The following is a 14,907-nucleotide window of genomic DNA, read 5'->3' as shown; positions in this document are numbered from 1 at the left end:
TTTTTTCGTTGCGACGGAATCTGCTGATGAAATTCAAATCACCAACTTCCTCCTCCGAATGCGAAAATACTTTGTTGACACCGACCTACATAGAGAGAAACGATCACCACGATAAAATAAGGGAAAACAGAGCTCGTACGGAAAGATATAGGTGTTCGTTCTTTCCGCGCGCTTACGAGATTGGAATATTAGAGAATTGTGAGGGTGGTTCGATAAACCCTCTGCCAGGCACTTAAATGTGACTTGCAGAGTATCCATGTAAATGTAGACGTAGATCTCCTTAATTACCGAATCCCACGATCACGGAACTTCACCATGAACGGAGATCCATAGCACGCCGCATTGCTCTGCAGATTCAGGACCCCTGCCTCTTGTGACTTCACAAGCAGCCCACTCCAACGTAAATCACGACATCAGTCAGTAGAGAATCTAATTTTCTTTTACCTGTAACTATTATTACTTGAACCTATCATTCCGTGGCTCAAATTTCAGTATTATATATATTTCTGTGAGCATCAACGCAGACGGTCTCGCAATCCCAGTTCAGCAGTAAGGGTGCATATCACCAACTCCCACTGATCACCATGGGAATTTGCATCCCAATACAGTGAATAAGAACATGGTGAGTTGTTGGGCGTCTGTCATCATCGCAACAACACTGGACTTTTGTTCCTCATTCACCTTACAGCCCGGATCTCACACCTTTTTACTGCCATGCGTTTGGCCCAATGAAGGATGGACTCTGGGCGACGCAGTACGTGGACGACGCCAAGGTTATTGCCGCAGCAAGACGTTGGCTTCGACGTCGAACAGTAGAGTGGTACCACGCCCTCATAGGTGGCGTAGGGCCGCCGCGTTGAACAGAGATTATGTTGGAAAAAAGGGTTTTTGAAAAAATAATGGGGAATAATGTGATGTACTGGAATGTTGAATAAAACCTACCTGCTTTCAGCAAAAATAGGTGGCATTACTTATTGAACGGCCCTCGCGACGCATGGCGAATGAGACAAGGAAGTTATAAAAATCAGACTAACATTGGCAAAGGAGGGCATTCAAGGCCAAAAGAAATCTGCTAGAATAAAAAATCGACCTTAATCTGAGGAAGAAATTTGTGAGAATGCACGTCCGATACCAGCATTGTATGGAAGTGAATGGTGTGCTGTGGAAAAACGGGAAAAAAAGAGAACCAAAGCGTTTGAGATGTGGTGTTACAGAAGGATGCTGGAAAGTGTGTGGGCTGGTAAGTTAAGGAGTGAGTACGCTCTCTGCAGATTCAGTGAAGAGGGCTACTTATGGAGAACACTAACAATAAGATAGATCACAGCTTACGGTTTGTAAATGACTCTAGTAAGACACTGATCACATACGCAAACAAAGGAGTCGAAATGAGATAACTCCCGATGTGTATGTAACACATCTAACGTACAGGTAACGCGGTTACGGTCTTAACTGACCAAGGCTATCAGGAAAAGCACCATATACGAAATACACTACTGGCCATTAAAATTGCGACACCACAAAGATGACGTGCTACAGACGCGAAATTTAACCGACAGGAAGAAGATGCTGTGATATGCAAATGATTAGTTTTTTAGAGCATTCACACAAGGCTGGCGCCGGTGGCGACACATACAACGTGCTGACATGAGGAAACTTTCCAACCGATTTCTCATACACAAACAGCACTTGACCGGCGTTGCCTGGTGAAACTTTGTTGTGATGCCTCGTGTAAGAAGCAGAAATGCGTAAAAACACGTTTCCGACTTTTATAAAGGTCGGATTGTAGCCTATCGCGATTGCGGTTTACCGTATCACGACATTGCTGCTCGCGTTGGTCGAGATCCAATGACTGTTAGCAGAATATGGAATCGGTGGGTTAACGAGGGTAATATGGAACACCGTGTTGGATTCCAACGGCCTCGTATCACTAGCAGTCGAGATGACAGGCGTCTTATCCGCATGGCTATAACGGATCGTGCAGCCACGTCCCGATCCCTGAGTCAACATGTGGGGACGTTTGCAAGACAACAACCATCTGCACGAACAGTTCGACGACGTTTGCAGCAGCATGGACTATCAGTTCGGAGACCATGGCTGCGGTTACCCTTGACGCTGCATCACAGACAGGAGCGCCTGCGATGAAGTACTCATGGACGAACCTTGGTGCACGAATGGCAAAACGTCATTTTTCGGATGAATCCAGGTTCTGTTAACAGCATCAAGATGGTCGCATCCGTGTTTGGCGACATCGTGGTGAATGCACATTGGAAGCGTGTATTCGTCATCGCCAAACTGGCTTAGCACCCGGCGTGATGGTATGGGGTGCCATTGGTTACACGTCCCGGTCACCTCTTGTTGGCATTGACTGCACTTTGAACAGTGGACGTTTCATTTCAGATGTGTTAAGACCCATGGCTCTACCCTTCATTGGTCCCTGCGAAACTCTACATTTCAGCAGGATAATGGACGGCCGTATGTTGCAGGTCCTGTACGGCCCTTTCTGGAAACAGAAAATGTTCGACTGCTGCCCTGGCCAGCACCTTCTCCAGACCTCTCAGCAATTGCAAACGTCTGGTCAATGGTGGCCGAGCAACTGGCTCGTCACAATACGCCAGTCACTACTCTTGATGAACTGTGGTATCGTGTTGAAGCTTCATGGGCAGCTGTACCTGTACACGCCATTCAAGCTGTGTTTGACTCAATGCCCAGCCGTATCAAGGCCGTTATTACGAATTCTCAGGATATATGCACCCAAAGTGCGTGAAAATGTAATCACATGTCAGTTCCAGTATAATATATTTGTCCAATGAATACCCGTTTATCATCTGCATTTCTTCTTGGTGTAGCAATTTTAATGGCCAGTAGTGTAAAAAGAGACAGTCTATTCAAACAGACAATGCACAGTTATAAGGGGAAGCTGCGATACATGCGTGCTGCCAATGCGGTCGCATCCGTTGACGAGGCAGCCGGCAGCCGCGGACTTTTTTAAGCTGGCGCCGCGCCCGCTGGACGGGCCAGCGCAGGCTTATAAGCCTGTCTGCATGCCGGCGCCGCCAGCGTTAATCACAGCCTGCCGCTGCCCCGCCATTACGCGCCATCGTGGAGTTACTCCGGCCGGTGTGCCGGTAAATTATTTCTCACACGGCCCGCGGCAGATAGTTTTACCTGGAACTGGCTAAACGGCGCTTTGTCTGCAACCGTAGACACCGCGTCTCGAGCGAACGCTAGGCACGTCGGCTGTTTGTTAGTCTCGCAACTGCATAATAAAATCGCAATTTTAGTACCTTTCTGTCCTAAGCCTGCTTTGCGCACTGCACGATGACGTCTATACTCATTATCGAGCTCTGATCTCTTTCTTCGGAGTGGTGCTTATTTGAACCTGTCGACTTAGACGTTATCTACGGCAACGAATGATACCATGCCACCTGTCAGCGACTCTTGTGAACTCTATTCTGTGTGTTTTCGTATATTAAATTTTTATTTGAATGCATGGTGCCTGTTCCTTCGAAAGAACATGGAGTGTAAATTGAATGGGGATCACTCTGTCAGCTGCAGCGAGACATTAAGCGGAATCAGCGTGACGAGCGAAAATGTGTATCGGACCGGGATTCGAAATCGGGATCTCCTGCTTACTGGGCAGGTGCGCTAACAACTACGCCATCCGGGACACAGCGTTATCGCAACTGCACGGACTATCTCGGTACGCCTCACGGCCGATCCACGATCCATCGAGCGCCGCCTATCGGCAATCCCTGTCCAAATGGTTCAAATGGCTCTGAGCACTATGGGACTTAACTTCTGAGATCATCAGTCCCCTAGAACTTAGAACTAGTTAAACCTAACTAACCTAAGGACATCACACACATCCATGCCCGAGGCAGGATTCGAACCTGCGACCGTAGCGTTCTCGCGCTTCCAGACTGATGCGCCAAGAACCGCTCGGCCACACGGGCCGGTTAATCCCTGTCCTTTATACTCCTGTTAGCACTTAGAGATTCCCACAGGATGTCGGTCGTATTTGTGCATTCGCACTGAAGAAATTGGCTACAGTGCCCAGCCAGGCTTATCAATTATTTGAATGCATGGTGTCTGAGTCCCGGATGGCGCAGTGTTTACCGCACCTACGTACTAAGCAGGAGACCCTGGATTCGAATCCCGGTGCGGTACACATTTTTGCTCGTCGCCGCTGATTCCGCTTAATGTCCCGCTGTAGCTGATAGCAGTGATCCCCCTTAAATTTACAAATGATATTAAAATTTCGTTTACCGACGTGGCCGAGCGGTTCTAGGCGCTTCAGTCCGGAACCGCGCTGCTGCTGCGGTCGCAGATTCGAATCCTGCCTCGGGCATGGATGTGTGTGATGTCCTTAGGTTGGTTAGGTGTAAGTAGTTCTAAGTCTATGGGACTTATGACCTCAGATGTTAAGCCGCATAGTCCTTAGAGCGGTTTTTTTCGTTTGCTGAATTAGTAACTGCGCCCAGTAGTTTCCCAAAAAGGATATCAGAAAGCGTCCAAGGCCACACTTAGACCGGTCGTTGTACAACTGTCGTTAATGGACGAGTGGATATCTTTGTCGAATGGCTTGCTTCGCCGTCTCACAACATAACACCGTATACACAAAAAGTTCGTGTGTGTACATCATAGTGGTCTGCATGTGAGGTAGTGGTAAGGTTCTATGAGACCAAACTGCTGAGTTCATCGGTCCCTAGGTTTACGCACTACTTAATCTAACTGACGCTAAGGACAACTCACAGACCCATGCCCGAGGGAGGACTCAAACCTCCGACCGGAGGGGGGGGGGGGAGAACCGCGCGAACCGTGACAAGGCGTCTGAGACCGCACGGTTACACAGCGCGGCTGCATGTACCAGTTATGTGTTGTTGATGTGGTCTGATATTTTTCACTTTTCCTTTATTGTATGCATGTGTGTGGTTTCTATTACACATACAAATGAAAATGTATATGTATTTCTTGCCACTGACGGTGCTTTAAAAAACTGAAGTGTTGTGCAGGACGAAAATACACTTTTGGGTAAAACGGTGGGTTCTTTGATTTGCTCTGAGAGGAAACGGAGTGGATACTATAACACTGTAGTTCTCCTTATAATAACATAGATAAGAAGAATTACTTAACTCTGCACAATCCCTTTCTACAGGCATATCATGAATATTTACAGATATCTCTGACATTTACGTATCAGCTCTGAATATTACCGTATCACTTGATACAGACAAAATACAAGTCTCCAACTCAGAGTACATTAAACAATAATTTTCTTGTAGAGTTATGCCTAATATATTGATCACACAGGTGGCCTGCTAGAAAACGATGCTGTCGTCTTAGTCGATGATTGCGGATTGGGTTGCGTAGTCCTGCGCTCGACCGTAAGAGCAATTGCGGCGGTGTAGCGAAACGTTTGTGGGCGTGGCTACGCCGGTGCCGCTCATTCGTCGATGCGGTTTGCAGCGGCTGCGTTTTCTTGTGGTTGTGTTGCATGGTACCAACCTTGCTTTCACACCTCGCTCTTCGGACGACACCAAATGAAGCAAAACGCTTGTGGCAAAAAGCCTTTATTCAGTTGCATACAGACAACCCCAGCCTAAAAACCGAGCGAGGTGGCGCAGTGGTTAGCACACTGGACTCGCATTCGGGAGGACGACGGTTCAATCCCGTCTCCGGCCATCCTGATTTAGGTTTTCCGTGATTTCCCTAAATCGTTTCAGGCAAATGCCGGGATGGTTCCTTTGAAAGGGCACGGCCGATTTCCTTCCCTAACCCGAGCTTGCGCTCCGTCTCTAATGACCTCGTTGTCGACGGGACGATAAACACTAACCACCACCACCACCACCACTACCACCAGCCTAAAAATCATTAATACAGTACATGAGACTAACGTTGGTCTTGCGGTGGTGGAACATAATGAGCTTCTAGATTTTCATCTTTTTTTTTCAGCGGGTTGTGTTACGTTTGTACTCGAGTCACGTGCGTGACAGGTGAGTGCACGTGAAGTACCACACTGTTGTGAAAGAGTGTACTGTGACATAAGGAAGAGTGTGAAACTCTAGTGCCGGCAGGTAGCCTTCTCTCGGTTGCCGAGTGAGGTGGCGCAATGGCTGTAAAATGGCTCTGAGCACTATGGGACTCAACTGCTGAGGTTATTAGTCCCCTAGAACTTAGAACTAGTTAAACCTAACTAACCTAAGGACAACACAAACATCCATGCCCGAGGCAGGATTCGAACCTGCGACCGTAGCGGTCTTGCGGTTCCAGACTGCAGCGCCTTTAACCGCACGGCCACTTCGGTCGGCTGTGGCGCAATGGTTGACACAATCGGAGACGGCGACGATTCAAATCCGCGTCCGACCTCCCAGGTTCAAATTTTCCGTCATTGCCCTATACTCCGGGAAAACTCCGGTAGAGTTCTTTTGAAAGGGTACAGCTGATTTCCTTCTCCGCGCTTGAAACAATCCAAACTTACGCTCCGTCTCTAATGACCTCGATTTCGATGGGAAAGCCTTATCATCACCCCTTCCTTTCTTCCTCTCGCTGGGCTAGACATGGAGGATGTGTGCCCTTGCGTTTCTAGGATATTGCACAGGCAGCTACAAGGTGCTTTTTGGTTCCAGAGTTTTCATAAATTTAATACAATTTCTGTACTGCAATGTGTTTCCAATCCCCTTGTATAGATGAACAGTACATTCGGGGCCGGATTTAGATGTGTGGATGCCCTTAATAATTTTTAAATAGGTTAAATATTTTTTTTCGAGTGTTTCAATAATTTGTTGCGAGGAAAAATAATAAAATGACATAATAAAATTAAATAGAAGAAACAAACAAAATTAAGACACGCAGTTAACGAATGTAACCTTGTGAGCTTTTTTCGACGAAAAATCGTTGATGAGTTCGCTGAAATCGAGCTCTCGGAATAAATCAGTCTCACTGCTGAGAAGGATAACTTTGACAGGTGGTTTTGCCTTATCTCAATCTACTTTTTATAATTTTCATTTTTGAAAATGAGCTCTCTTCAGAGCAGTTCGGGACCATCAAAACAAATTACATTCTCCGTGTACTTTGAATGTTTGGGAATATAGCTCTGAAATTTTAATTGTCAAGAATTTGAAAGTAGAACAGCTCTTTAGATTGGCCTTTTTGATACTCCTTTCTGTATAAATGCATCAACGATTAACCAACTCATTACCAAGACTAGGTTGTAAATCGCCTCTGTAAACTTTTACTAATTCTTGTGCAGCAGCATACAAATTTGCAGCGTTCATATCTTCGTATGAATGCAACCTTTCAGTAAGAGAAACACGTATCTAATCGATCACTGTGATAAAACCTGACACCTTAAGCATCTCTTTTGGTTAAAGGATAGCGATAACTTATTGTTCTTTCATATTATCGAGTGGATTCTGGTGCGTGATTGTACGCACTGGTCAGTATTTGATAATCCATTAGCTGCATCTTCGTGTCTATCAGACTTGTCATTTTTGAATTCAACAAATGATTTCAGTGATTCCAATGTACGCATGACAGCTTTAAGAATCATCGGGTCCTGGAACATCTTATTTGTATCACTGAATCGTTCCAAAATGTCGTTCAAAAAAAAAAAAAAAAAAAAAAAAAAGAATGCGTTGTTTCATTTACGTTGATGTCTTTTTGCTCCGTATCGGATAATATGCTGGTTAGAGCTTTGATTTGGGAACAACTGTTGACAATGGTCTCCGTAACTTCTGCTCGACAAAACTAGTGAGTATTGCGAAGATTTTTCAACATGTAAAACTGTTTTTTTTTCTGTGATAATTTTTCAGTTAGAATTCGGTATCGGTTTGTGCTTTCTGTGAAAAATGCATATAAATTCTGAACGAAATGAAAGAATTGAACAGTTGATGGGCATGAGTTAGTAGCAGCCTTTCCAACTAAATTTCATTTCGCTTAAGGATTTTAGTAAAGAGTTTGCTGTGGCTGTACATGTACTGTACATGGCACAACCGGGCTAAAGGAACGGATCGGTTGATAGAACACATCCTGCTGTGTCGAGGAAATGCTATTTTGGTAATGTATGGAAGTGTGTGGGACACAAATTGCAGAGACAGACCAAGACTTCGCCAGATGTAGCTTTGCTGTAGTGATGCAGGTATGAAGAGCTTTGCATATTGTGGACTATAGTGGAGATCTGCTTCAAAACAGTCTCCAGACTAAAGACCACAACTATAAAAATGTATGAAGCAATTCGTATGCAGCGAATATGGTCTCATTCGAAGGTGTGTTCTGTGCCACTGGGGAGTGAAAAGCTTCCGCAGCAGTCTGCAGATCCGTGTTCTGGCGGGCGCTTTGTAGCGGAGCGTGAAGCCACGCCGCCAGAAATATCGGCAAAGGTATTTCCTCTGCACGTGGCGAACGCAGCCTCTCTGACTCACGGCGTCCTCTCTATGTCTTCTTTCTACACCTGCGTATACACTCCCATACCCCAGTTTTTCTTGCAGAAATTGTACCTAATATATAATCATTCATTGGGTTTTGTACACCTGCTCGTGCAACATTTCTGCGTAGAGCCTTAGTCGATGAGATGAACCAAACCTAGACTGATTACGGACACCAGATTACCGGTTGTGGAAGGGGGGGGGAGTTCATGCTAGTTTCGTAGCAAGCAGCGAAATAAAATAATTTTGAGATTTCACAACGAATGTCTCTGTGCACACCTGCTGTTAGTATATATCCATCGCATCTTCTACTTTTCACTGCACTGATACCAAATACAAATATCTGACTGGTTGGGCATTCGGCGATTAATTTGCCTCTACGTGCCACACCTATGATCAGCAAAGACTCATCATATGCACATGCAATAACTGTGAAATTAGGCAACTGTGCAAAACAGTAGTAAAAAACAAAAAGATATCCTTAACCAGACACACATTTAGTTAGGTAATATTGAGCGACGTGTTTCGAGACATCAGATCTTCCGGATGTCCAGATAGACCTAATATGCGTGAAGATGTTGTATAAAATCAGTAACCTGGTCTTTGACTAACTAATGAAAAATAAGAAACAATCCTCCATTCTATAGAGGAATGCACAGTGCTGTGTAACTTGTTAATAGACTGAAGCTGCTTGTTAGATAAGGACTCGAACCCAGACCATTGCCTCGTACAAAATATAGTACTACTTTCAGAGCTATTCAGACTCGTCTCACGACCTACCTAACCGCTTCAGACTGCAGCTAGCTCTTTCGTACTTTCCAAACATCATAAACTCACCCCTGCACCTCTTGTTAAACTTACTAAAATAGGGCCTTAATGAATTACTACACAGTAAAAATCCAAAAAATCCAAACTTTTGTTTTTTGTGGAACTCATCATCTTTCTCTGGATTTTTAGGTGCGGGTCTACAGAAAAATAACAAGTGTACCCGCTTCCGTCTTGCATTGTGATAACTAAATAACACATCACGTTCGATATGAGACACTTGCATGTCCTCTAAGTCGCTAAACTTGATATTCATGACGATATCCAGTAAATGACTGGAAATGTAAACAAAGAGAAGGAGAACATTTCTCGAGCAACTAATGGAATTATTCCATAGCTAATTTATCGACATATATAGAGGTTGAGCTTTTATGAAGACATACTTGTTAGCGTTTTCTATACAAGAAACAATGGATCGACAAAAGGTTTTGTAATTTTCTTTCTTGCGAATTAGGCTATGGAATAGGAAGTATGAAGTACGGCGTAGTAAATTCCAATACGAACTTAATGTTCACGAGTTATGTCCTGGATGGCTTGTTGAAAGACCTTGGATTGGAAAAAAGGTTAATCAAATCAAATTTATATTTTAGAAATGAGTTTTGAACACCCCTTTAATACAGAATGGCAGCGGAATTTCAAAATGGTGCATCTTCATATTTCATTTATTAACCAGATTCAGGCTACTATAGAAACAATGCAGCATTAATAGTAAGCACGAAGATAACATAGTTATCAATCTGAAGATTGTTTGGAACCCCACAGGATTAGAGTGGTTCTGTTAGTGGTAGCCTGCCATTGCCTTCCTCCGATACTGTCAAAGCCGGCCGGGGTGGCCGAGCGGTTCTAAGCGCTACAGTCTGGAACCGCGCGACCGCTACGGTCGCAGGTTCGAATCCTGCCTCGGGCATGGATGTGTGTGATGTCCTTAGGTTAGTTAGGTTTAAGTAGTTCTAAGTTCTAGGGGACTGATGACCTCAGCAGTTGAGTCCCATAGTGCTCAGAGGCATTTGAACCATTTGAACACTGAGAAACTTTAAGAGGACATACAGTTTAAAGGGCATCCACACGATGACTGAATCTATTATTTCTTCACTTTCACAAAGCGTTGCCAGAGGTGAAAGGCGCGATATATTTTAGAAAAATTTCTGATATCCAGAGAAGATCGAATACCGAACCATAAAATTATGGCCTACGAAGGCCAGAGTCGATGAGTATCATGCCTTCATGCATAGTGTTTAAGTAGACCTAAAATACACATCACTTGTCATCATCACTCATAAACCAAACGCATAGTCTCCATTACATTACTATGTGAAATGTTTTCGTTACGGCTCCGTTACACAAAATAATATAATGGAAACAGAGAGTAAATAATTTATTTGATACTCGTATGTTTACTAGAATCTATCGACGGCGAAAAGATTATCTGTCTATAACGTACAGATGCCATTAACGAAGCAAATGAACCTTATTAAGAACTTCCTTCCCACCCATTCACACATACACAATACATTCGAATGAGGAGACATCTGTGATTCACGTGCTCGTATATTGAGATACTGAGAGTAATAATTAGGGATGGCCGCGGACTTACATAGAAAGTAACAAATTTGTTCCGTGTGTATTGAGTAAGTCAGAATAAATTTCTGTTCACTTCAGCAGAAGGGTGCTTTGCTGTTGAGTACCGATGCGGCACACATTGTACTACGTATGGTATGTATAACGCAAGACCTTAAAATGTATGACGAACTTAACTTTAGGAACGGCCGCGCACTTAAAGTTTGCGGTGGCACAATCGATACAGAGTTTAAACAGAAGATGACTCGGTCGTTTGTTTGAGAGCTTTGCTGTTTAGTGTGCTCGTCATACGGAGTATACACTTTTCATTTACGTAAGGCGCAAGGAGAAGATTTATAGGTTGCTGTTGAACTGCTTATCCCTATAGTATAAACGCTGATCCTTTTAGATCTCATTTACATTTCTTTTAATGCCTTTCTTGCGACAAAAAGTCTGAGGCGATTGAAAACGCATCTTTGGGGCTCTCCCAGAGTAACTTCGCAGCATTTATATTGCGTTTGGACCGGGATTAGGATCGCTAGCCGTGTTGCTGGCCCATAAGACGACGGTTGAACAATCCTGCAATTTCCTTGATTACCACTAAAATTTCTCTCATTCACAGTATCAAGATTTTATTTGCCAATAAAGTCCATTGGTTGGTATAGATTGTAAACCGCACGGCGTAATCACAATTGAACATTAAAGGGACCCTTCTGCACTTACTTGAGATAATTAATAAAGGGCGATGTTTCATTTGGCCCAGGCCAACCAGTGGCGGGATGTATATGATGAAATAAGTGGCTCTGAGCACTATGGGACTTAACTTCTGAGGTCATCAGTCCCCTAGAACTTAGAACTAATTAAACCTAACTAACCTAAGGACATCACACACATCCATGCCCGAGGCAGGATTCGAACCTACGACCGTAGCGGTCGCTCGGCTCCAGACTGTAGCGCCTAGAACCGCACGGCCGGCCGGTGTGGCCGTGCGGTTCTAAGCGCTTCAGTCTGAAGCCGCGTGCCCGCTACGGTCGCAGGTTCGAATCCCGCCTCGGGCATGGATGTGTGTGATGTCCTTAGGTTAGTTAGGTTTAAGTAGTTCTAAGTTCTAGGGGACTGACGACCACAGATGTTGAGTCCCATAGTGCTCAGAGCCATTTGAACCATTTTTTAGAACCGCACGGCCGATGAAATAAGTGTACTGTATATGCAGTAAATGGTACTGTTGAGTCTTTTCTTCAGCTGATAGACTAGCTGGTGTCTAACGTCCAATCTCTCACACTTGCGTTTGACACATGATGCTAGTACTAACTCACAAACTGAAAAAAAGTTATTATCGTGATGAAGTTTTTTGCAACGCACTATTTCTTTGCAGAAATCTTCTGACCTGAAATTCATGATTTAAAAAATGTGTAAATCTCAAGATTTTCCATCTTCCTTAATACACCGCCAATCTCTACAGATTTTCTCGGATCTCCCAACGACTCCGCAGACGCCAAAATTATCCTTCAACATCATAACTTAATCTGATGTGTACCTCGAGTTCACTTCGAGGATGGAATATTTGTTCTATACGTCTAAAAATGCAGCGCGCAACGCCTGGTCTAACGGTTAGCGTCTCTGTGTATAGATCGCAAGATCACAGGTTCGCTTCCCTTCTAGGCAGAGATTTTCTTTGCGTGGGGACAGGACGTCTTTATTCTCCTAACCATCGCACCTGATCACCATCGAATTGGAAGCTGCCAAACTGTCGTCAAATAGAAAGACTTGCACCAGGTTCTTCACCACTTTTACAGCCTCGAAAGAGTGCCACGGCACACCAAAAATAATGTTTCTAATGCCTATCATGTCGATGAGATGTTAAGCTCGGGCCTGATGGAGTTTTCCACATGAGATATTTTCAAGCTTCCCGAGGCGCGTCCGAAGTCCAAAACACTAAATGGAAATCTTATTGGAGATTATTATTGACGTATCTGTATTACTAAACAGCTATCGCGGTTCATCATGGTGCCGGGTCGCAATTCATGTTGCCTACCTAACGGCTTCCAGAGGCTACGAAACTTTGAGTTTTCGTATTTCAAATGCATACTGACCGAATTTAAAACTTTAAAATGCCATAATAATCTAGTGATTAAGAGGTATAATGTTATGTTAAAAATTTAACAGAATAAACACGTATTACGGTTAGAAACTGTGTACGTGTCTCGAGGGAGGGGACGTCACGGAGCACAACTTACCCTGACTGTATTCACCTACATCAACATCTACATACATACTCCGCAAGCCACCGTATGGTGAGTGGCGGAGGGTACACTATACCACAACTAGTCGTTTCGTTCCGTGTTCCACTCGCAAGCAGAGCGAGGGAGAAACGAATGTCTAAGTGCCTCAGTATGAGCCCCAACTTCTCGTATCTTATCTTCGTGGTCCCTATGCGAAATGTATGTTGGCGGCAGTAGGACTGTTCTGCAGTGAGCTTCAAACGCCGGTTCTCTGAACTTTCTCGGTAGTGTTCTTCGAAATCTTCCCTGCAGGGATTCCCAATCCCGAAGCATATTCAAACACTTTCATGCTGATCGAACCTAGCGGTTACAAATCTAGCAGCTCGCCTCTGAATTGCTTCGATGTCTTTGTTTAATCCGACCAGGTGTGTATCTTAAATACTCGAGCAGTATTCAAGAACAGGTCGACAGGTCGTACTGGCGTCCTATATGCAGTCTCCTTTACAGGTGAACCACACTGTCCTAGCATTCTCCCAATTAACCGAAGTCGACCATTCGCCTTACCATAATCCTCACATACTCGCTCCATTTCATACCGCTTCGCAACATTACGCCCAGATTCCCAGATATATACCGTGTCAAATGCTTTTCGAAATATGTATATATGGAATCTGCCTGTTGCCCTTCATCCGTAGCTCCCAGTCTTTGAGAATGACGGAACTTATTGATTTCCAACAAATTTTACACATAATTCAAATCTTTACGAAACTTTTTGTCGGTCACATGATGAAAGCAGAGAAGTTTATAGCTTACTATGTTTTCGCTGTTCATGGAGTAAAGCTTCACTATCAGACATAACGTTTTAATTTATTATTTCTTTACTTCTAACTATATTCGCAACACATTTTACAGACAGTATCGACATATACCACATTATGTCCTTGCAATATTATATCATTCCACGACACAGGGCTCATGAGATATGTCGTCCTAAACCTTGAGACTGGTGAAAGTAACTTCCACTTAAAGTGAAGCGTAAAATACCCGGTTTATAGTCATCCGGTGTTTAGAGACTTTTAGGGAACTTTAAACAGAATTTCAAACTTTTTCCAACATTTTTCTCGCTTTTAATGCTTTGAAATATGTAACATATCAAATCATTTGTAAACAGATGTAGGAGCTGTTTTATACGTGAGAGTTCGGTTCTTTAAAGAATCGGGGTTTGGGGGTCCACTGATAAGTTTCGCATTCTGAAATTCCCTTGCGTACAAAAAATTTGATCACGACATTCGGTACGGACTGTGTATCTGGACCGAGTATCAACAAGGACCATATAGCATGTACGGTGGCAGTACAAGTAAAGAAAATAATTTGTAATATTAGAAGGCAAGATCGCTTGATGTTAAAGAATTTATTTCGTGATCAGTTTCGACAGTAACGAGATGTCATACTCAGGCCCCAGACCTCTCAGAAATATAATTGCACGTCAGTGTCGTCGACATATTGAGAACATGCTCCATGTATAACAATACGGCTTCACACTGATTTGAAACACACGTAAAACTTGCTATATAAATCTTATAATTAAATTTTCCCTCATACATTCAAGTCTCACCTTTATCTACTATAATGGTGGAAGCTGAAGAAATGAATTAAAATTTGTGCCAAGGCCGGGACTCGAATCCGTAAGGGGAAAATAAGCTGGAGATGTGAATTAGAGTTTTTGTTGGGGAGAGCAATCGACTTCGGTAGTTCGTGCAGCTATATTGACCATAGTGCTGCGGTGGTGTCATGGTCAGCATATCTGCCTAGTAAGCGAAACGACGCTTCGAGTCCGAGCCGTAGCACAAACTTTCTCCAGCTTCCAACATTATTGGTTC

General features: G+C 43.8%; 1 long non-coding RNA gene across 1 annotated transcript in view; it reads right to left on the bottom strand.

The window, feature by feature from the left end:
- The window catches only part of LOC126481397 (uncharacterized), a 519,177-nt gene that overhangs the window by 383,392 nt on the left and 120,878 nt on the right, over window positions 1-14,907 (bottom strand). The gene's annotated exons all lie outside the window — the stretch shown is intronic.

The sequence above is a fragment of the Schistocerca serialis genome, chromosome 5 (assembly GCF_023864345.2).
Source record: "Schistocerca serialis cubense isolate TAMUIC-IGC-003099 chromosome 5, iqSchSeri2.2, whole genome shotgun sequence".
Lineage (NCBI taxonomy): Eukaryota > Metazoa > Arthropoda > Insecta > Orthoptera > Acrididae > Schistocerca > Schistocerca serialis.
This window is presented reverse-complemented; position numbering and strand designations above follow the sequence as displayed.